Raw genomic sequence first — 22,630 nt, 5'->3', positions numbered from 1 at the left:
AGTGACTTCAGCACAAATGGCACAAGTGTTGTAAAGGGATGCTGCTATATAGGGAGCAGCTGGACTCCTGATTCTGATACGGAGTTCCTCCTGAGCATCAGCTTTATACTAGATAACTGGAAGGCAACCTGTTATGCCAAACTTTGGGCTCTTCCCCATTCTCATTTTCCTTGATTGTAAGTTCCTGTTTATTCCCGGGGGGGGGGGGAGGTCTGTTCCATGCATGTTCTGCTCCCTGTAGTGAGCAATTCAATATTATACCAGTTTATGTCTGGCATACAAACGTGCAGGTTAAATCTGCAGGGAGAGATGGAGGACATAAACTGGTGTAACATAAAATTGACCACTAGAGGGAGCAATACACATGAGGAACAGGAGGGGGGGGGGAAATGTAGAAACAGGAATTTACAAGCCAGGAAAATAAGAATGCAGAAAAGCCCTAGTGTGGTCTGGGGGGAAAATGCCGGAAACTGACAAAAATTCCAGAGGTGAGCTGGGAGGTTTCCTGAAACTGACCAGAATGTTTCCCTTTCCAAATTTGAAGAAGAACTAGGGTTTTTTTTTGTCATCTTACCTCCAGTTTTTACATACTTGCAAAATGCAAGGGGAAAGTTCTCCACTACTTAAGTACTACTAAGATTGGTAGTGTGCAAGAGAATAAAAATGGCCCCAGGTACGTGAGTCAGGCTTTGTATCCCAAAGTAGATGAACTTGACCTGTCCCTCACCACCGGAGATGGTCCTTATTTTTCTGTTACTTATCCTTGGTAAATTGCTTCTGTTAAATTTGATGTTCATTTGTGAACAAAGATTGCTAACAGCTTCTATTATGTTTGTATAAAAGCTTCAGTGCATACAGGAAACAAGAAATAAATTAAGGTTAGGCTCTTGCTGAGAATACCACCTTTTCCCGCTGAAGTCTAAACTGAGCATTCCTGCATAAAAGTTATAGGCCCCGGTCACATGTGCCAGATAACGCGGAGGGGAGGAGAGGCTATTTGCACCACCGCAATTGGCCTGCCACTATGCAATCAGACGCGACGGCGGTGAACCGGTGTTTTTTTCATTGGCGCGTGTTTCCGGCACGCTTCAACGAGGGAGCACAGACGCAAATAGGAGCACGCTGGAGCAATCACATGGGAACCTTCGACTGCAGGCCGTCGCAAACCCCTTTGATAGTGGATTTTCGCTGGTAGTTTTTAACTACACTTCTTCGGCGGGAAGAAACGGGTTGGTGACGGGTGCAGGACGTTTGCCAGATGTTCCCCTGTGATCGCGCCCGTAAAATCTGCCTGGCATTTGTCCCTGTCGCGCGGCTAATTCTGCGTGTGACCGGACCCATATACAGCCATTCAATACTTTCCCGTCACTGTACCAACGAACTGAAAAATGAAACATCCAGTGCAGAAAGAAGTAGTTAAGCTGACAGAGGAACTATAACAACAGGTCAAAGGTCATCCTTAAGTCATCCTTTTATCAACACCTTACCGAGTATTATTCATAGACAGTACTTGCTTCTAAAGAAGACCACGGAATTAAATAGAATTTATCATTCATAATGCAATGGGAAGTTTTTGACCCAAGGGCTTCAACAGATTTATTTCATACTGCCTTGACTCCTCGCAGCTGTTTTCTGGGACACAGCCTTCTAGGAGGTTACATTATAGGGGCCTTAAATTGCAGATAAGATGACTAGTGACAAAGCAGAAAGATCTTCAGTGTTACATTTTATTACCCTGTCAATTTTAATGAAAAGAACACTGTTCATTAGCTTCTGGGAAATTAAAAAAAAATACTCTACGATAAAACAGACATAAAAGGAAATCTCACACTTAAAGGAAAAAAAATACATAATTCAGTAGGCCTTGCAGGTAGATGTACAAATTCTCATGAATAAAGTTGTGTCTCTAAAGCCACTCTTAGATACATTAAAGCACTCTCAACTTCAGCCTTCTGAATTGGTTGAAAGGCACCCACAAATAATTTAGGAATCCCAGTCTCTAGCAAGGGGGTTCTGTATGCAAATTTCAGCACGGGGATCACCACTGAGTGGAGAGAACACCATCAACACCAGAACGTACAGACCATGTTCTTGTCTTGCATAATCTTTCCTGAACAAATAATAACTGCTGTAAACTGTAAACAGGTTAAAGGTAAATTATGTCAGCTGGTTAAATATATATATTTTACCTGATTAATCTGCTAATTAGCTAAAGAGCTAAACTCTAATCTGGAAGAACGGGGTTTGATTCCCCATTTCTCCACTTGAACCTGCTGGATGACCTTGGGCAAGCCATAGTTCTGGCACAGCTGTTCTTGAAAAAGAGCAGTTTCTGTCAGAGCTCTCTCAGCCCCACCTACCTCACACGGTGTCTGTTGTGGGAAGGGGAAGGGAAAGGAGTCTGTAAGCCGCTCTGAGACACCTTTGGGTAGTGAAGGGCGGAGTGTAAATTCAATATCTTCTTCTTCTTCTTCTTCCAGCACCAGAAAGGATGCTGCCGACTACCGACCGCAAGAACAAGACAACAACCGAAGATCCGCCGCAAAAAGGGTGCTTGGTAGGGTAGTCACCAACCCTGTATGTCTGTGGCCCTAGGTTAGATTCTGTAAATGTGATTAGCACTCTCTGTAAGCCGCCCAGAGGCCCTTAGGGGTTAGGGCGGGATAGCAAATTGAATAAATAAATAAATAAATAAATAAATAAATAAATAAATTCTTCTTCTTCTTCTTATCGATTACATGAAATTGAGTTTATTTATTACTAAACCTTAAACATAAGCATCTTTTTCTTTCTTTTTTTTAAAGATATTAAGGCTCAGATACAATCAAAACAATCCAGGCATGCTGGGGGGAGTTGGATTTTTTTTGCCTATTCCCCCCTTATCACAGCAGCCGTCCAACTCCCCTTTCATGAACTTTTAGGCTCTCCCGGTACTCAGTAGCAGCATTTCAAGGGACATTTCAGGCTGCAATGGGAGTTGGGAATGGAGGAAGTTGCATTTTTCAGTGGGATTTAACCCTACAGGAAGCATGAAATAACTTCCAAGTTAATGAACTAGTCATAGTTCAGATGCATCACGTTTGTTCATTACTCACTCCAGCACCAAAATAGCCCCCTTAACCCAACAAAAAGATGTGTCATTAGCTCTCAGCTGCACAGATGAAGATACACATTCAACGATTAAAATTAGCCAGTACTGATTAATCCACAAACAAGTTAATGGACTGAAATCAAGAAACCCTAACTGTGCATAAGATTTCATGGCTAATCTGGTGATTAAGTCATCATAAAATAATTAGAATCAATTTTTTTTGCAGGTAGTGTGGGGAGAATTTCCAGTTTTGCACTCCTTCTTACTCATTTTATCATCGGAACTGTTAAAATGGTAGTCAGTGACCATGTATTCGGCACCGGGCATCCCTGCACACAGTCGAAAGCCCATAGGCTGCCGTGTCTCCATCTGAACTGAGACTGCTATATTCAAAAACGTACCATTTTTGCCTCTCTGTTACTGCCAGACGTTTCCCAGATAAAATAACCGTCTCAAAAATATTGGCAACGAATGAACATTACTGTTATGTCTTATGAGACATATAAGGTAAAAGCATATCTAGCATCGCTCATTATGCGGATTGTAAAAGTGTAAATACTGACCAATGGTGTGCCTTCTGGAGGGAATGGTTTTGATTGGACGTTATCCCTTGATTATGATTGGGTGTAATGTACTTAGTGTGATTGGATACTGTAAACATTGTGGGTGTGGCTATCCCAGCCAGAATTGTATATAAGTTGCCGTTTTGCCTATTGATTTGTCTGGCTGGTCTAGTCCTAGCAGGTCTAACTTGTTATGCTGTTTCCACTATTACTGAGCTGAAATAAAACTGAATCACTTGTTGAACTGTTCCTCCAAGTTAAGTGTCATACTTAACAATTACAAAAATAAGGAAAGCTTAACTTGACAAGACAGAAGGTCAAACTCCTTAAGCTGCAACACACTTTTTAGACAGGTGCCGTTTTCTCACCACATTTCATAAGTTCAGTCAACACACAAACAAACTTCCACAGGTTAACAGGTATGTTGAAATGCAGGCTCTTACTCAGATAAATTACAGATAAGAGTCTGATTTCTTTGTCACCGCTTTACCAGAAGCAGAATGCCAAATCTGGTGGACTTTTATTCCAATGCTGCAGGGTTTTTCTCCTATACATTCATTACATATTGAAATACATTCTGCAATTATCTGTCACCAGCAGTACCATTTGATCTTCCCATGGTTGACCCACCAGCCTTTCAAGACGCTGGTTTGTGAAAGTTTATGGAATCATTTGCAAGTGGAGCATATAATTATCCTTTCTCCCTTAAGGAAGCAAAATGACAATCTGATGTTTTGTGTGGATTAGACATCTCCAAAAGCATAACCCTGAACTCACATCACATTTTGATTTACAACTGAAATAATAAAAAGAAAACCCAGTGATTTCAAATGTCAACTCGACTTCTTTGGTGCTAAATGGCAAGAATAATATGGAAAGTTCACATCATATTTTCTCCAGATCATAAAGACATCACTGCTATGTTATTCCTGGCAGATTTGTTACGGAGGTTTTCTAGTGTTCACTGGATCTTTATTACTGGTTGGCAGGCACTGAACCTCTGATGTAAAATGTTAGCAATGCAACGGGTTATTAATCATGTAAGATTCTGTATAATGCTTTACAATGTTCAAACTTGGTCGTCGTCCCCCAGACTGTGAGATAGAGTTAACAAACACTATCTCAATTTTACACACATGATCTATTTATTTATTTATTTATCTATCAAATTTATACCCCACCTTCTCAGCCGAGGCCGGCTCAGGGTAGCTTACACAAAAAGACACATAAATGACAGTTAAAAACAGCCCTAAAACCATCTTACATTATAAAGTGCTAGTACTCATTATTGTTATCTAACTATGGCGGCCATGTTCGATAATCTGTTCTCACAGTCGGCTCATAGATCTTCCTTTAGGCAGCTGGCACAGGCTGTTGTTGGAAATTCCAGGGGGGCAGGGCTCTCTATCCTTCAACGGTTGGGGGCGGCTCCTTGATTAAAAGCCTGGTGGAAGAGCTCCATTTTACAGGTCCTGTGGAACTGCATAAGGTCCCACAGGGGCCTTATCTCTTCTGGGAGCTCGTTCCACCATTCTGGTCCACCGCCACTGAGAAAGCCCTGGCCCTGGTTATAGCCAGCCTGGCCTCCTTGAAACCCAGGAGGGCCAGCTGACTTTGGGACGCTGATCTCAGTGCTCCCTGGGGAACATGTGGGGAAAGGCAGTCCCTCAGGTATGTAGGCCCCTGACCATAAAGGATGAGGGTGGCATTGTTCAAGACAATAGTACATGTGTGTGGGGGGGACCCCAAGATTCCTCAGGCCCTGCCCTGCCCTGGATAGCCCAGGCAAGCTCGATCTCGTCAGATCTCGGAAGCTAAGCAGGATCGTCTCTGGCAAGTACTTGTATGGGAGACCTCCTTTGGAATACCAGCAGTCAGGAGGTGGGGGCAGGCTTTATTCAGCCACCTCTCTGAATATCCTTCCGGACCCTAGTAGGGGTCAGTCACCAGAGGTCGCCATGACTTCCAGGTGCATGCACACACACACACACACAAAATACAAAAAATACACACACAAAAAAACATTTCACATGCCCAAACACACTTTCTACAGAACCATTCTGACTTACTACACAGCAAACCATTAGGGTGAGACTCCCCCCTTCCCAACCACCATGGTACTTTCCACTACCCATCAAGTGAGCACAGTGTGCTATAATGGTTAGAGTGTCATAGTAGAATCTCAGAGATCCAGATTCAAACCCCCACTATGCCATGGAAGCCCACTGCATGACCTTGGGCCAGTCACATGTTATTAGCCAACCGGCCTCGCGGGGCTGTTTTGAGCATAAAATAGAGACAATGAGAACAATGTAATCCATGATCGAGGTTTATAAGATTATGCATGGGAAAGAGCAGGTAGAGAAAGAGGTACTTTTCTCCCTTTCTCACAATACAAGAACTCGTGGGCACTCCATGAAACTGCAGAGCGGTCGGGTTAGAACGGATAAAAGGAAGTACTTCTTCACCCAAAGAGTGATTAACACATGGAATTCACTGCCACAGGAAGTGGTGGGAGCTACAAGCATGGACGGCTTCAAAAGGGAATTAGATAAGCATATGGAGCAGAGGTCCATCAGTGGCTATTAGCCACAAGGTATAGCTAGGGGCTCTGGGGCAAGTGATGCTCTGTCTTCTTGGTGCTTGGGGGGGGTCAACAGTGGGAGGGCTTCTAATGTCCTGGCCCCACTGCTGGACCTCCTGATGGCACTGGTATTTCTGGCCACTGTGTGACACAGAGTGTTGGACTGGATGGGCCTTTGGCCTGATCCAACATTGGCGTCTCTGATGTTCTGATGTTCTGATGTTCACTGTGGGTCTCCACTGGGAATATAGGTGGGGTATAAATGAAGCAGATACATCAATATGTAGGAAGTGCCAAGCATTCAAATGATTTTTTTAATTGATTATTGCTGTTTTACAGGAGCCTTTGGGAAGAAATTCTTTGGGCATCTCCTGGAAGAGTTGGTAACCTGTTTTAGAACACTAGACACTACTGTATAGTGCCAAGTGATGTAAATCATTTTGGTTGACGTGTTTTTCTAGCCCTTGTTTCGAAGCGAAAAGGAGTGTTTGTGATGTAACCCTTTAATTGAGAAATTAGTGCAGGTGTTTTGCCCATTAATTCAGCCAACTTTTAGGACCTGTCAAGTGTCTGAAGATTTATTATGAAAATCCTGCTACTTCAAAGGAATGTGTTCTTTGAACTGCAGGTGTTCTGCTTACTCTGCCAATTTCCCAGGTCAAGCTGACCTGGCCGGGCACAGGCGAAGCCAAAGAGTAGGGTTAAGTGAAGTGCAGTTATATTCTCTATATTACGTTTTCCTACCATATAGCAAGTCTGAATGTCTACAGCTGACAATGAAAGCTTATAGTTAAGATGCAGTGGTCTCTGAGTTTTAGTAAATATGGGAAACTCAGGCTATGTTACTCCTTAAGCTGGAGATGTTGAATCATAAAGAAGAAAAGACAGTGTTTTCATTTTTAACTGGAATAACAGAAAGCTTTGCTTTCTAGTAATGCTAACTGGGAAGGCTTGCAATCACTCCCAATTGTTCCCTCTTTTACTTCAAAGGGAAGAGCCTAATTGGAGTAAAATAACGATAGTATATATTGTAACAGAGAGAAATCTCTTCTCTTGATCTAAATGCTTTGTTTGTAACACTTTTAAATGTATAAAATGTTTGTAAAAAGCAAAAGCTTCAACAATTCTAAGTTCTGTTAGCTTAAGACAAAAGACTGTTTGCTGGGAAAGAAATCATTATACACAAGCAGGTGTGCCTGGACCCCTGCCAACATGAGTACATAAATCATGAATAAGTAGAAAGAAACTGAGTTGAAAGAGCTAATGAGGGGAGATGTTCCGAATTGTGTCTTTTGAAGTTTTAGGGAAGTACCCAACTACTAAGTTCAGCCAAGAACTAAAGTAATTAATTATGACCTTTGGAATCAACTAAAAAGGGTCAATTATTTGTATTGTAGAACTGAGCTATGTGTTTTACAAATTATAAACTTCAATTATAACAGAACAAGCTTCATGAAATGACCAGAAAATATTTTGTAAAGTATTCTGATAAGCCAAAATAAAAACTAATAAGTAGAATCAATACACCTATAAGAGCTTTATGCAACAAGCTATTTTATAATACTAAAATAATTCATGTAAAGAATTTAATGCTTTATAAAGTCATTGTAATGGTATGACTTTATATTTTGTATACCTGTTAGTGAAAATAAGTTTATAAAATGCTTTAAGATACTTTTATATGCATGCATTAAGTGTAAAGAAAAACCAAGTTTGTACAACTTTGTTACTGAACTGACAGTTTAATATTGAAAATGAACCCAAACTGGAAGGTTCATTCAAAGGAGTATGGGGAAAAGGCCAAAAATGAGTAAACAAGACTGTAAATCAAAATTAATGAGCTGCATCTGCATTGTAGGAGTAGAAACTCAGCCAACTAACATGATTGATGACTGGCCAGACAAAGAAAACTGAACTGAGCATGTATAAGTGATGTCAGTGATGATGTAAAGTGAGGAGGAGCAAGTAGAGCATATAAGCAAGCTCCCTGCTGTAACAAATTGAACACCCACGCTGTGAGGTGCTCCTTTATTTGAATAAATACTTTTTATTACCTTTACTGCCTGGATGATTGTGTTCACTATGTGGTTTATTGGCTAGCCACACAAGTCAAAGAACCTTAGCGCCTTTAGCATATTGGCAACAAATATATCAATTATAGTTCTTTACCTCACTTCTTCTACCTTTCTACATTAGTAGTCTCTCTCTCTTTTTTACCTGAACTGGAAAAAAGCAGCTAAGGGGAGGCATGGGAAAGATTTATAAAATTAAGCAATGAAACTGTAGAATTAATTGCTAATAGAGCTAGTGATGGCCACGGGCAAAGACAACTCTAAAAGGGTGGAGAGGTCCATCACTGGCTACTAGTCCGAGTGGCTAAAGGGAGCCTCCAGCGACAGAAAATCTCTGAAGACCAGTCCTGTGAGGCAGCTGCAGGGGCCAGTCTCTGCCTACACACCCTGTTTGCTAGGCTCTCCAGGGCAACTGGTTGGCTGCTGCGTGAGCCAGGATGCTGGACTAGATGGGCCCCTGGGTCTGATCCTACAGGACTCAGCTTATGTTCTTATGAATATGATTCCCCACTATCTCTATACACTAAAAGCTTTTTATCCCATCAAGGACTGAAGAGGGTGAGGCCTCCTTGAGTGCGCAAGCATCCTGTGCATCTGGTGCAATGCCACTGCTTGAAATTCAACATTTTGTCACACGAGCACGGATCCCCTTGTGTGGACTGCAAACCCCACAGCACTTTCGTATCTGGTCTCTAAATACAGGTTGGCAAGAAGAGCTGTATGGGTTTACAACATGGACTCTGGAGAAGTTGTACAAGCACATTCAAAATCTGCCCTAACCTGCCCTCAACTGGGCACCACCATCTGCCTCACCTTGCATGAGGCTCAGCTAGGCTGGTCACCACTGTCTCCCTCGCCTTGCGCAAAGGGGACACTCCACCTCACCCAACTTGCCTCGTGCAGGGCTCTGTCGAGCCAGGCTCTGTGTCCCCTGGCAGGCTAGATGCCACCTCTCCAGCCTTGTGCGGGGCAGAGTCTGTCAGAGGGCTGGGTGGCCCAGGTAGATGGGGGGGGGCATTGGCCCACTGGGAGGCAGCTAGGTGCTCTTAACGGCTAATCCTTGTCCTGCTTATGAGGTAAATTAGGCTGAGAATGTGCAACCAGCCCAAGGCTACCCAGTGAGTTTCCAGGGCAGAAGGGGATTTGAGGTCCTAGAACGAAACTCGAAACCACTACACTGTCAGCAAGCTGCCAAGTGTGTTTTTTTTTGTTCCCCTTTCATTCGCATTCCTTCCCTTGTGCTTAATTGTCTCGCTGCCGCAACGCGTATCTCTCAAGGCTGCTGGAGGAGTTGCTGGAGAAGTTGCTTTGGCTTTCCCTGGGATGAGTCGTGGGAAGCTTTACCTGTTATGTTTATTGTAGCCGTTTGTTCCCATGCCTAATGCCCGCGCATGGGAACCCCAGTAATTGGGTCTTGCTGATTTGAATGTACTATAACCTGTCATGCACCTAGATCACCCGCCATTCCTAACAGTGTTCCTGTCTACGCATCTATAGCTTCAATAAAAGTAAAACCTTCTAAGAAGTGTGTGCTTCATTGTTGCTGTGGGTCCTGACATACACCACACTGACTTTCATGGGGTGGCTGCTGTTGAATAGTACCAAGCAGCCAGACCTAGGTGAGTCATGAAAGCGATGTGGTATCCATTCGCCCCCACAAGTCCTCCCTCAGAGGTCCTGAAAAGAGCCTTGTCCCCTCCTCCTACCTTTTACTGACAGAAACCTGTTATAGTTGCCTAACAATGGCCACTGAGAGGGGGGTGGGGAATTGAACCTACAAGGGCTCCTTTTATCTTTTGGGTTTTTTTTGAATCCCCCACATTTTTTTAAAGATATCAGACTTTTCTGCAAACCTGGGGCACTTTTCAAGTTGGTGAAAGATCAGTCTCGGCCTTCCATGGGTCCAATATCATCAGATCTGTCTGACTTCGCTATTAGAATATACAAGTGAGGACCCACAAGAAACTTGCAGGAGCAGCTATCCCATCAGCCCCACCTTTGCTTCCCCCCCCCAAATATCTCATACCCTTTCTGACTCTCATCATGTTGTTGTTGTTCAGTCGCACAGTCGAGTTCGACTCTTCACGACCCCATGCACCACATCACACCAGGCCCTCCTATCTTCTGTTGTGCTCCGGAGTTTGCTCAATTTCATGTTCGTTGCCTCGATAACACTGCCTGACCATCTCATCCTTTGCTGTCCCCATCTTCTTCTTCCTTCAATCTTTCCCAGCATCAGGGTCTTCTCCAGTGAGTGCTCCCTTCTCATTTGGTGGCCTCTCGCCATGCATTTTCTTATTCTTTGCCTGTCACTTTATCTCTCTTTCTGCCCCCCACCTCATATCTCTCTCTCTCTCTCTCTCTCTCTCTCTCTCTCTCTCTCTCTCTCTCTCTCTCTCTCTCTCTCTTCTCCCCACTCTGTCACTCTTTTTGTCCCCCATAACTCTTCCAACTGCCTGCCCATTTCCCCCACCCCCAGCAACGGCAGCAATGGCTCTCCCAGTTGCCTGCCCACTTCCCTTCCCCACAGCAACAGCAGCGGTGAAGGGCTACTTGGCCTCTTGAGAACCTGAGGCTGTTAAGGAGAAGCAGTGGCATTTCTGCACATGTACTGAGAGGTGAGTTTGGGGGGAGAGAATAAAACAAACCCATATTTTGGGAAAGGTTTTTAGATTTTAGATTTTTCTGCAAACTGTCACAGAATTAGGTCGGGATTGAGCCTCAGTCCTTGGCTAAAAGTCTGCAAAACCTCTGGTACACCTATGATACTTTAATTTCTATAGTAATTTGCCTATATGGTTGAAGCTTTGGTTCTGTTCTGCTCCCAGGAAGCTTCAGCACTTTGCTGAGCACTGTGGCCTTCACTGTACATGACTGACTCACGTGGGTTTTGCCTTCTCGGAATGTTTATACTTCGCAGCAGTCAGAAGTCGCTACCAATTCTAAATAGATAGAGTATCAGAAACTAGCTTCCTTGATTCTGTGAGTCACCCTGGCTTAACCCAGCTTTCCTTGACTTTACTGAACCCAGAGATAGGAAGAAAGGGGCTGACTTTGGTGTATATGTCAAATGTATGTCAAAGGCTTGTCACAGACTTGACTGACTGTTACATTCACTTCAATGGGTGAAAAAGAGTATTTAATGTCTGAATTAGTTTTGGTTTGGACTGATCAACCTCCCCACCACCCTTATGGGTCTTGGTAGAACAACCAAGGAAATCCTTTACAGAATTATAACCCACTGTTTACGTATTGGGGTTGTGTTGAAATATTCTATGTTGAATACTGAAATGCTACAAAAGTGTTTTCTGACTTAAGAGTGTGTAATGGAATAAATTGAGTTTTGGTTTAGAACAACTCTCCCTCTCTCGGTGCAATTGGGAAGTCAGCTTCCCTCCCTCCCCAAAATGAACACAGTGGGAATGAGAGTGCATAAAAATGTCCCTGCACCCTTCTTTTTCCCAACACAGACATAGGGTGTTCTAGAGCTTGCAGAAAAGCATTCTTACTCTCCAACCTGGCCCCCAACTGTGGATTTAAGCATCTGCAGATCAGGGCAGAGTTGGCTATTGGTACATATGTATATACATAGTTATTAAATTTGCATTCCTTTTGATCAACAGGAAGAAAACAACTTGTTTCCTTTGGGGTAACAGATGGGGAAAGCTTCTCTTTGGGATCATGCATAGACACCCCTCTCCCCCCACCCGGGTCTTTTATAATGTCTCCTCTTAGCGCTAAGAAAAAATTTCATTTCCTCTGAACAGGATGCCTGTTATCATCCATCACGGCTCTTTTGTGTCGGGTGCTCTGAAATGTTACTCATAACAGCTTGTAGAGATAAGACTGCCATGTTGCAATGGCACAATATCTAAAAACAGATGGCTGGGGTTCTAATCAAACAGACACAAACAAAATGTGTGCGCGAGGAACAATATCCATCCAGTCGGCGTCAGACTTTCCCTGCAGCATCTCTCGCAGCTGATGCCCTTAAATCCATTACTTACAGTCTTTTGTGAGAATAGCTCCGCAACTGCCAATGTTTGGTTCTTGGCATCTACTCAGTAGTAGGCGATCAACCGAGGGTTTAAAAAGTGTCTCGGTAACTCTGGTACAGACTTTCTCACTGATTTTATGTATGTGATCTCTCTCAGCTCATAAGAGAAAGGACCCGGCCTAGTATCCGAGAGAGGTTGTCGTCTCAGTGCTCAGCCCCTTCCTATGGAAGATTTGGTAAAAAGTCCAACTTCTTTCAAATGTTTCTAAGGTCCTCTTAGCAGAGTTTTGGTGATCCTCGTTAGACTGAAAGTCTGGATTCCCTTATCAGCTGATAGCCTAAAATTTAGAATTGCTTCCCCTTCTTGATTCTCAGTCTTCCGACTTCTCTGTTTCCATTCTCCTCCAGAACTCATCACCATTTCGTCTCTCGCCATTTATCCCCATTCACTCGCTTCCCCTCTGGTTTGCCCTTCCCCCTCTTCCTCTGTTCTGCCTCTTTTCTGCCGAAGGAGTCTCAGAGAGGCTCACAATCTCTTTTCCCTTCCCCTCCCCGCAACAGACACCCTGTGTGGTAGGTGGGGTACCACCATCCAACACCACTCTCATGATGCTGCTGGTTTAGGAAACCTGTCTGATGCCATCTTGATGGTGAATTCCCTTAGTTGCTGGAAGAGGAGTGAAATGAGTGAAGGCTGTGATTAACACATGAGTGATTAACACCATGGACAGCTTCAAGAGGGAATTAGATAAGCATATGGAGCAGAAGTCTATCAGTGCCTATTAGCCACAAGGTATAGATAGGAACTCACAGTCTGGGGCAAGTGATGCTCTGTATTCTTGGTGCTTGGGAGGGAGGAACAGTGTCCTGGCCCCACTGCTGGACCTCCTGATGGCACCTGGTATTTTTGGCCCCTGTGTGACAGAGTGTTGGACTAGATATTCATTTGCATGACTGCCTCTTGATCTCCCCCTGCTGCATTTGGGGTGCCCCCCCCACGCACTAATGCCAGCAAAAAAAATGCTTCCACACACACAAACATCATCCGCCTCCCCAGGTCAGCTGCTCTGCTGCTTAATCAGTGTACAGATGCAAATCCAATTCCCAAGAATTTGAAATTTTGCATGCACAGCATATACACAAACGGCAAGAGGTCTCAACAGAAGCTGGTAAGTCCTGAAGCATTTGGAGTGCGTCTTAAAATAGCATGTACAAGAGTTCAGTGGTGGTGCACTGGATAACTTAACATTGTTTATGTCTCTACTATGTGGGCAGACTTCCGAGGTCTGTGCTCAGTCGTCATGGCCCTGAAGTCTACGGGGCCATGCATGGATTGCTAACTAACCTCTGCACATTACTTTCTTTGATGGCGTCCTTAACGAGCAAAGCAATAACTGTCTGAACAAAGAGAGTTTATATCCACAGGCACTGGCAATTAGGAAGGAGGCCAACGGAGATTTACAAAGTTGGAGTGGGAGGGTAATTACCCCTCACGTTGTTTCAATATAACGACCTGACAACCCGTTCAAAACTATCTGGTTAATAACATTAAAAAAAATAGAGCCATGACACATTTGTGTCAGGTTCAATAGAGCTGTTGCAGTCCACAACAAGAATAGGTTGCTTTATTACAAGTCACTATTGATACTCTTACATAGTCATTGTCAGGAATGAAACTCAAAACCCAGCAGGGACAGATATAGACAGTTCAAACACACAGGATTGGCCAATGAATACAGTTTGTGCTCAGCCAGAATTTGAGCAAGGGGAAAATCAAGGCGGGAGGCAGCTTCCAGCCGTTTGAGTCACACCAGCCAGATTGGGAACGGCTCCAGCAGCAGTTCTCACCGGCTTATCAACTACAAAGGCAACACAACCTTCCAAAGCCAAAAGAAACATCACCGAGGCCCTGAGAGGAAATGAACAGAGAAATGCAGGCTAGTCCCCCCCCCATCATACAGCAGGCAGGTTATACAGAACATACCCAGAGTACAAATGGCAGTTTACTGACATCCTGCCCCCCCCCCAATATTCTCCCGGACTACCCGGGAGATTCTCCCGGTTTCCCTGGGAACTCCTCATGGAATGCACGAATAAGGTCAGGGGCCTAAATATCCCCTACTTCCACCCATTCTCGGTGCTGGGGTCCAAAGTGTTTCCACTCCACAAGGTAAAAGAGTTTATTGCGTTTCAACTTCGAATCCAGGATGCGTGACACTTCAAAGTGCGGTTCCCCATCCACCAGGAGGGGGGGGAGTGTGCCACCACGTCAGGGCGCCAAACATTAGGACCAGGGTCTTTTTTTAATAAGCTGAGATGGAAAACAGCGTGTATTTGTCTCAATGTTTTTGGTAATTCCAATTCCACTGACACGTCATTAATTTTACGCAAAACCTTAAATGGTCCAATATACTTCCATCCCAGTTTCCTGCTAGGCTGCAAACATTGCATGTTCTTGGTTGACACATATACCGAGTCTCCAGGCTGAATATCCCAACTCACCACCCATTTCTTGTCAGCCTGTTTCTTATACGCCTCTTTGGCCACATCCAAAGTTTTGCACAAGATCGGCCAGGATTCCTGTAGGGTCTTGCACCAGTCCCCAGCTGAGCCCACCTTCGGACTATCAGGAGGCTTAGCCAGAAACGGTAAAGGGGGACTCTCATAACCGTACGCTGCCATGAAAGGAGAGATTCCCGTGGATGAATGATAGGCATTGTTATAACAAAATTCCGCCAACAGAAGTAGATCGACCCAATCATTCTGTTGAAAGTTAGTAAGTTATGCACAAGCCAAATCGTTCACTTACAACTTTGATGCCAGTAGCTCACAAAGTAGAATTTTTTGCTCACAAGACTCCACAGATTAGAGGCAGCATTGCTACAAGGTGCCTGTTGTGGGGAAAGAGCGGAAGGTGGTTGTAAGTGGCTTTGAGACTTCCTAAGGTAGGGAAAAGCGGGGTATAAAAACCTGTGATTTCTAACTAGATGCAGGGCTAAGAGAGCTCTGGTCCAGCTTGTTAAAGGTCCACAGTTGACAGCCCTGATATATTTACTTCATGTTCACCTTCCCTCAGTGCCACTTTCTGAAGCCCATGATGCTGGCAGGTCAAAGGACCTTGCTCAGGTGACTTTTCCCCTCACATGGCATCTCATTTAAACTGCCCCCGCCCCCACCCAGGTGGGTGTTCCCTCTAAGCTCTGGAGCCCTGTGAGCAAAAATTCTACTTTGTGAGCTATTGGCATTAAAGTTGTGAGCAGATTTGGCTGCTGCATAAATTAGTCTGTTCTGGAGCCATCCTTCCTGAGCGGAGACAAAAATGTGTGAGCTGGAGGCTAAAAACCTGAGAGCTAGCTCACACTAACTCAGCTTAGAGGGAACACTGGGCGTGTTCATTAAGCCAGTATAGCCATTTTCACCCCAGGCTTAAAGAGCTGAGGTCAAATTCTTTGGCCTCACCTGTGTCCCTTTTAAATCAGTTCTGCGGCTATTTCTGTGAGGGCACAGAAAGATCAGCTAAGGGCCAAGCTACCATTTTTTTTTAATGAGCTGGGTTTCCCTATAGCCACACAACAGCTGCAGGGACTGTCATTTTTAAAGCCTGTGGCAGCCTTCCCCTCCCTGCCGTTTTCCTGAGCTGAATCAGGCCCCACAAGCTTTAGATCAGCAACCAGCTGCAAATGTGCTAAGGGCCATTTTTTTTAAACAAGCTCGGTTTCCCTATAGCCACACGACAGTTGCAGGGAGTGTCATTTTTCAAGCCTGTGGCAGCCTTCCCCTCCATGCTGTTTTCCTGAGCTGAATCAGGCCCCGCAAGCTTTAAATCAGCAACTACCCACAGACTTGCTTTCTCCGTTGTGGCCCCTGCCTTCTGGAACTCTTTGTCTGAGGAGGTCAGGAAAGCCCCCACAAGCTTTAAATCAGCAACCGCCTGCACACGTACTAAGGGCCATTTTTTTTAATGAGCTGGGTTTCCCTATAGCCACATGACAGCTGCAGAAAATGTCATTTTTAAAGCCTGTGGCAGCCTTCCCCTCCCTGCCATTTTCCTGAGCTGAATCAGGCCCCACAAGCTTTAGATCAGCAACCAGCTGCAAACGTGCTAAGGGCCATTTTTTTTTAACAAGCTGGGTTTCCCTATAGCCACACGACAGTCGCAGGGAATGTCATTTTTCAAGCCTGTGGCAGCCTTCCCCTCCATGCTGTTTTTCTGAGCTGAATCAGGCCCCGCAAGCTTTAAATCAGCAACTACCCACAGACTTGCTTTCTCCGTTGTGGCTCCTGCCTTATGGAACTCTTTGTCTGAGGAGGTCAGGAAAGCTCCCAGTCTCCTGACTTTCCGCGAAGTATAAAGTAGAACTATTCAAGAGGGCTTTTGTGCCCAGGGAATAAGGTTGCACTGTACAAAATGGTTTTACAAACTTGTTTTGATAAATGATTAGAGGCTTTGGTCTATACTGCTGTGCATACTGTTGGTAGGGTCTTATTTATGCAATTTCTGTACCACTTAATGTGTCATGTGAATACTAATGCTATGTTTCAGTTCTCTCTGGTGGTTCTAGACTTCTAAAATCCTCATGCACTGTTTATGGAACATCCTATTTTGTCGATGTACTGACTCACTGAGTGATTTCCCACAAGCGCTGCTCCGCGCTCACTCCTCCCTTCTGCTCCGATGGTACATGTCGATTTCGCACAAGCTGCTGCACGGCCGCATTTTGCCCCACAGCTTCGCGCAATTTCCCCCGCGTCTACTCAATCATAAAAAAAACCCAACAAAAAAACTAGGATTGAGTAGCCACGGGGAAAATCGCGCAAAGGTGTGGGGCAAAATGTGGCTGAGAAGAGTGAGCGCGGAGCAGCGCTTCGGGGAAATCACCCACTATGTGTAATCCACCTTGTGAGAAAGGTGGACTATAAATAGTGTAAATATTTTAAAAAAAATAAATTTAAGTGACATTCCCTGAAGTTGTGGTGCAGCTGCAGGGAAAGTGAGTCTGGTCCAGGGAATATGACTTTAACCCTCCCAATGTATTTTTTTTTAACATTTCAGATTTTTCTACAAGCCTGGGGGGATCCCCCAAGACTGCAGAAAAATCTGTTTAGCATCAACATGGCCCTGATCTGAAGATTTATGTATCCACAGATGTGGGAGGGGCAATTTTTTTCTCTTAGAAACACAGATATACAGTTGCAGAATGCTACTGGTTTTGGTGCAGAATCTGGATTGCTTGGGTACAGGGTTTTGTTGCTGTTTGTTACTGGGTGGCAAAACACAATCCTTTGTAAAAATCAGAATAACCCTGTCTAGGTCTGTCCCACCCTTACAGATAAACCGTCAATGAAAATGTTCAACATAGTTTGAAAATATATAGACCAAGTGTAACAATGTATAGCCTACCTAATTTCTTCCCCTTCTCAGCTCTCACCTTTCACAACAAGAACCTCTTCCCAGATGACTTTTAGCATCTCACATACATTTTACCCTTTGCTGATGCTTCCTGAGATGTCATGGGTTTACAGTTAAGAAATGCCATGACAGCAGGAACCTGACTGTTATGTACGTGGACCGCCACCAGGGGTCTGTGGACAGGCCAGAGCTTGGATCCTAAAACAATGGAAACTTCGGATCCTGGATCCACCAGCCCCAACCAATAGCCACCTTGGCGGGACATTCAAACCCTCCAATGGGAATGGGGGGTTGCTGGGTGGATATGTATATAGTGGGCCCTGTTGGCCGTTAGAGTTAGTCTTTGTTTGTGTTAAGTACAATAAATGTGTGCTACAGTATGTCGTCGTCCGAGTCCTCCATGCGGCGAACCCAGTACTTTTCACTGACAGAACCGGATATGGTAGTCTTTGTGTGACGCTTTGATCGTCCTTCTCGCCCAAATATCAAAAATGCTGGTTAACATTTTCCCAAAAATACAAAACAGAAGTTGCTTCTCAAACTAGAAGGCATAGAGCCGTGGAAAAGTACACTCGCCCTGTGTTCCTCTGCCAATTCGAGAGCAACTGTTGAGATCATTCAGCATTACAATCTGAATGCGTAAAAAGAGGGAATCTGATTCTGGGAGACGAAACATTTAACAAACAATTCCACCAACAGTCTATAATATGCAATACCTTGTGGAAAATTTTGGGAGTACTGGACTGGAACCAAAAAAATCAGAGCAGTAGTCACTTTCTCCTCCTGTCATTCCGTCAGAGAACTCAGAATAGCCACACTTCAGCACTTCTGTTCACATGAACATGGGGAGTGGAATAGGAATTCAGTCAGAAATCTGACTGTCAGACAAGGTCTAAATGGGAGTTATGGTTTTGTCCTCAAACTATCAGATCTGAGAGTGACATTAGGTTTTTTTTTCTCCTGAAAGGTAGTGAAATGCAGTGGCTAGTGCTGGATTATGACCTTAGAGCACCAAGTGCATCTCCTCACTCTGTCATGAAACTCATGTGTATACACACACACACACACACACACACACACACACAGGCTCTTTTTGTAGCAGGAACTCCTTTGCATATTAGGCGGCACACCCCTAATGTAGCCAATCCTCCAAGAACTTACAGTAGCCCCTGTAAGAAGAGCTCTGTAAACTCTTCGCATACTTAACCACTACACCAAACTGGCTATGAAACAATTATACCAAATAAAACTCAATACTAGAGAACAAGACTTCGTCTAAAAGACATCCAATAAACCATCTGCATATTGCCTTCAAGCTACTACCTTATTTATTGGCAGTAAGTCTCACAACTTAAGAGCACTTACTCCCAAGTAAATATGCTTTGGATTGGGCTGCAAGATGACGAAATACAGCTTCCTGACAAGTGCTCTCTAGAGCCAGGCTGCAAAAACCTAACAAATAACAAATCACAGCCGCAAAACCCTAACAAAGTCCCCGGATGGGAGGTTACTTCTGGCAATACTAGTCTACTACAGTGTCTAAATTATTATTGTGGGGGGTCTGCTATAGACCCCCAAAGCCAGGCAGAGGACTTGGATGAGACACTCCTAGAACAGATTACAAAGTTCTCAGAGAGATGGGACACAATCGTCATGGGAGATTTCAATTACCTGGATATCTGTTGGAAGTCCAACTCTGCTAAAGATGAAAGGTCAAATAAATTTCTGACTTGTCTTGCTGACAACTTCATTTTCCAGAAAGTGGAGAGGGAAACAAGAGGATCCGCTATCTTGGACTTGATTCTCACCAAAAGGGAAGAACTGGTTGATGAGGTGAAAGTGGTGGGAACCCTGGGTAGTAGTGACCACGTAATTTTGGAATTTACAATGTTGGGGAAGGGAAAAGCTGTATGTGGTCAGACATATAGGATGGACTCCAGGAAAATAACTTTTGACAGACTTAAAGTTATGCTGGGTAGAATCCCATGGTCAGAAATACTTACGGAGAAGGGAGTTCAAGTGGGGTGGGAGTTTCCTAAAAGCGAGATATTGAAGGCACAATAACAAACAATTCCTATGAAAAGGAAATATGGAAGGAGCCTAAAGAAGCCAAGCTCTACGCTGGCCTGCCCTTGAGACTGACCCGGAAGCTCCAACTGATCCAGAATGCGGCAGTGTGAGTCCTAACAGGAACATCACGGACTGCACACATCTGTCCTGTGTTGCGCCAGCTGCACTGGCTTCCAGTGGAGCACCGAGTCAAGTTCAATGGGTTTCGGTTTTGACCTTTAAGGCCTTGAGCAGTCTGGGACCGGCGTATCTGCAGGACTGTCTCCTCCATTACACCCCCGGGAGAGCATTACGTTATGTCAGGAGGACGCTGTCAACCCACTCCTGACTACGCAGGAAAACACCCACTTAGCTGTCGACAAAGTCAGGGAGCAGGTCCTTGACTTTTTCCCGGGGGTCCCGGGGTCATGGCCCACTACCCACAGAGAGGGGACAACCCTAAGAAGGGAGGGGGGCGAGGTCGCGGAACCACCTTGGTGGGACGTCAGGTTCCCGACCGTTGGAAGTATGGATGGCGGGGTGAACATGGAGACCAAGGTCCCTTGGAGTCCTGGCTGGTGGCTAGGTTACTTTAAGAAGTGGGTGGTGGGCGAAACAGGTGAGGAGGTTGAACGAATAAAAGGTCCACACTGGCATGGGAGGAGAAGGAGAAAGTTCATGAGTTGACAGAGAGAAGGGAGCATTATCCACTCGTACTCGTCTAAGTGAATTCTCTTGGTTGTCGCAAGTGGAGAGAACTTGAAAGACAACGTTTCTGAGGCAAAACCTGAGGACAAAAAGGGTTCAACAACTCATCCTGGATTTGAGTCACGAACGCTTCCAACCCAACCCAAATCTTATTCCTGACACGTTCTTCACAGAACAACTTGCTGGTGATCCCTGGCCCTAGAGATATCCACCTGTCCTCGATCAGGGCCAGGGCTTTTTCGGCCCTGGCCCCAACCTGGCGGGACTCTCTGCCCAATTACATCAGGGCCCTGTGGGATCCAATGCAAATCCACAGGGCCTTAAGGCAGAGATGTTCCGCCAGGCATTTGGTTGAGGACAGCAACGGTTAACATCATGGCTGGCACCCTACCTACCTACCTGGACCCTTCTTCTGTATAGAACTTGTTCCCCCCTGAACATGTGAAGCGCTCACATACCCGATATGGTAGGAAGCTACAGAATTTCGCCACCTGCTTTTAAATATAGTATGCTACTGGACTGGTTTTTATGTCTTTTATGTTTTTTAGAACTTTTGTACATCACTTAGAGCCCCACAATTTGTGGGGATAGGCGGTTAATGAATGGGAATAAATAAATAAATAAATAAATAAATAAATAAAAGTGGCTCCATAAACAGCTTTCTGATGAACTGAGAAATTAAAAAAAAACATATTAAGGAAATGGAAGGAGGGCCTTATCACCGAGGATGAATATAAACAAATTGCCAGTGCTTGTAGAGAGAAAATTAGGAAAGCTAAAGCTCAGTATGAGCCTAGGCTAGCAAGAGATGCTAAAAACAACAAAAAAGGGTTCTTTTCTTATATGCAAAGTAAGAAAAAGAGCAAGGACATGATAGGCCCATTGCAGGAACAGGAAAGTGAAATTGTAACAGGTGATGAAGAGAGGGCAGAACTGCTCCATCCCTACTTTTCCTCAGTCTTCTATTGTGGGGGAAAAGGTGCTCAGGATGGCAAAAGCAGAACACGTGATGAGGGAAAGGAGTTGCAGCCTAGGATCAGCATAGGGTTAGTACATAAACACCTGATTTCTTTAAATGAGACTAAGTCCTTTGGGCCAGATGAACTGCATCCAAGTACCAAGGGTACTAAAAGAACTTGTGGATGCAATTTTTGAGCCTCTGGGCATTATTTTTGAGAATTTCTGGAGAACATGTGAGGTGCAAGAAGACTGGAGGTGGGCAAAGTTGTTCCCATCTTCAAGAAGGGGGGGGAGGTGGATCCAGGTAATACAGACCCATTAGCTTGACATCTATACCTGGGGAAGTTTTAGAACAAATAATCAAATAGTCAGTCCATGAGCATTTAGAAAGCATAGCTGTGATTACTAACAGCTAGAATGGATTTCTCAAGAACAAGTCATGTCAGACTAACCTTCTCTCTCTTTTTTTGAGAAAGTTACTACCTTGCTGGATCAAGAGAATGCTGTAGACGTAGTGTATCTTGATTTCAGTAAGGCTTTTGATAAGGTTCCACATAATATGCTTGTTGACAAATTGGTAAATTGTGGTTTGGAATCAGTGTTCCCTCTAAGCTGAGCTAGTGTGAGATAGCTCACAGTTTTTTAGCCTCCAGTTCACACATTTTTGTCTTAGCTCAGGAAGGATGGCTCCAGAGCAAACTAATTTATGCAGTAGCCAAATCACTCACTCAAAACTTTAATACCAATAGCTCACAGAGTGGAATTTTTGCTCACAAGACTCCACAGCTTAGAGAGAGCAATGGTTTGGATCCTATGACTGTTAGGTGGATTTGTAACTGGTTGGCAGTTCCTCGTCCTCTCAGAGAGGAGTGACAAGTGAAATGCCTCAAGGATCTGTCCTGGGACCTGTTTTGTTCAATATCTTTATAAATGACTAGCAGTAAAGCCCGTTGTGAAAACAATACAACGAGATCTAGAAAGAGGCTCTGGGGGAGTGCTCTGGCTTTGGGCAAACAGGGTCAATTTGCTGTGGTGACCTAAGCAGGGTATAATGTCATAGTCCACTGTTTTCTCTGGAGGAGTTAGATGTCATAGTTTTCTTGTTTGTCTTATGTTTCATGACTCCAATTAAAAATTTTAAACATTAAATCGGCTCATGCAGACACCTCCCACCTCCGATCGCCGCCTGGAGTGGG

At 44.4% G+C, this 22,630-nt stretch overlaps 1 protein-coding gene and 1 long non-coding RNA gene across 6 annotated transcripts in view; one reads left to right on the top strand and one right to left on the bottom strand.

Moving 5' to 3' along the window:
* The window catches only part of LOC107122956, a 5,987-nt gene extending 3,444 nt beyond the window's left edge, over positions 1–2,543 (top strand). For both annotated transcript variants that reach the window (XR_001482941.1, XR_001482940.1), the window contains exon 3: positions 2,481–2,543. This is a non-coding gene — a long non-coding RNA (uncharacterized LOC107122956). The remainder of the gene's footprint in view (positions 1–2,480) is intronic.
* Positions 1–22,630, bottom strand: part of KCNIP4 (Kv channel interacting protein 4) — a 181,116-nt gene that overhangs the window by 110,991 nt on the left and 47,495 nt on the right. The window lies entirely within an intron of this gene.

Source organism: Gekko japonicus, unplaced genomic scaffold, assembly GCF_001447785.1.
Source record: "Gekko japonicus isolate JY-2015 unplaced genomic scaffold, Gekko_japonicus_V1.1 scaffold120, whole genome shotgun sequence".
NCBI classification, from domain to species: domain Eukaryota; kingdom Metazoa; phylum Chordata; class Lepidosauria; order Squamata; family Gekkonidae; genus Gekko; species Gekko japonicus.
Note: the sequence above shows the minus strand (reverse complement) of the source record. Positions and strands in the feature narration are given on the sequence as shown.